Source organism: Pteropus vampyrus, unplaced genomic scaffold (genome assembly GCF_000151845.1).
Source record: "Pteropus vampyrus isolate Shadow unplaced genomic scaffold, Pvam_2.0 Scaffold580, whole genome shotgun sequence".
NCBI classification, from domain to species: domain Eukaryota; kingdom Metazoa; phylum Chordata; class Mammalia; order Chiroptera; family Pteropodidae; genus Pteropus; species Pteropus vampyrus.
Window position 1 is genome coordinate 512,863 of NW_011889361.1, and position 1,614 is coordinate 514,476.

General features: G+C 39.0%; 1 non-coding gene across 1 annotated transcript; it reads left to right on the forward strand.

Moving 5' to 3' along the window:
• The first annotated feature begins 447 nt into the window (after nt 1-447).
• Nucleotides 448-566, forward strand: LOC111733564. The gene has a single exon (XR_002778032.1). It is a non-coding gene; the product is annotated as a 5S ribosomal RNA (ribosomal RNA).
• The last annotated feature ends 1,048 nt before the right edge of the window (nt 567-1,614 follow it).

Sequence of the window (1,614 nt, forward strand, 5' to 3'; positions counted from 1 at the left end):
ATCAGAAGCTGAGCAGCAAAAGCAGGTGTTTGTAATAAGCCAGCCTTGAAGATCTATAAGGTGAGTGCAGTCGACACCATGGTATGAGAGAAACATTTCAAAGGCCAAGCATGAGATCCTGACTGAACTGGGGCAGGACCTGTAGGGAGCTGGGATCCTATGAGATTAGATAAAGTTAAAGACAAAGGGTCTTTTTTTAATTTTAATTTTAAAAACATTTCAATTATAGTTGGCATTCAATATTATGTTAGTTTCAGGTGTGCAGCATAGTGTTCGACATTTATATAACTAATGAAGTAATCCCCCCATAAGTCTAGTATCTCCCTGACACCATGCATAGTTAGGGTGTTAATGAATCCTAAGAAAAGAGTTATGGGAGAAACAAAGAGAAAAATAGAAACAAAATAAATTGTCTTCATGGAAGGACAATTAAGACACCAGGTTTTAGTCTACGGCCATGCCACCCTGAACAAGCCCGATCCCATCTGATCTCGGAAGCTAAGCAGGGTCAGGCCTGGTTAGTACTTGGATGGGAGACCACCTAGGAAGACCAGGTGCTGTATGTGTAAAATAATAAAAAAATAATAAATAACAATAATAATAATAATAATAATGGATTATAAGCTGACAATGTCCTTGCAATCTGTGAGGTCAACCAAGGGTTGCCTCGCCTGAAAAAAAAAAAAGACTCCAGGTTTTGGAAATGAGGTAGTTATTAGGGGATGAGTTTATGGTTTGGCTTTGGTAGTGGAATTCAAAAATCAAATCAGAATGAGATTATGACCAGGAAAATGTCCTAAGTTATAAAATATAAATCCCTTTTTATATATTATTTTCATTATTTTGGGGATAGATGGATCAAAGAACTCTAGGGCTTACCTGGTACATGAATCATCCATGTGTTGACTCAACCAACTGAGGTTGCCCAGGGTGATGGCAAGAGAAAAAAGGAGAAGGGAACCTTCTATGTTTATTAGGGAACGTGGAAAAGTGTCCAGATATCAATGAATAACAAGGAAAAGATTAGTGTTGGACATGGACCTTAATAGAAGGATGGTTTGTTTAACAAAGATGTTACAGAAATATCTGGGAAGCAGCACTGTGGGGACTACTCCCTGAGCATGGGAGAACAGTTTCCACTTGATAGATCTTGAAGGCAATGTAATCATCAAGAATGTTCAAGAAAAGCTCTTTTGGTGGCAATAAACAGAAATCCCCTCACAATAGCACAAAAACAACAGAATGTTGTAAGAATATAGAGATCTGACAGAATTCCTGGAAAGGAAGCAAAGGACTTCAAATGAACTAAGATTTGTTTCAAGAAAGATGTTGGAGAACAAGGTAGCTATTCTCCACTTTTCATTCATGCTGATGGCCCCCCCTTTCTCTGTAGTTCAGCTTCCTCTTCCTCTTTCTTAACCTCTTCCTTCACTTTTAAAATTTCATATGGCCCAACACGATTGCTGGGCATGACATCCTCTCTCACCTCTCTCTTCTAGTTAAATGAGAGAAAGAAACTAAGCCCTTCTCACCAGGTATGTTAAGGGCTTTTTGCTACCTGTGGATTAGTTGCCCAGAGGTCTCCCTACTGGGAAGCTTCATAGGGTTCAAGTT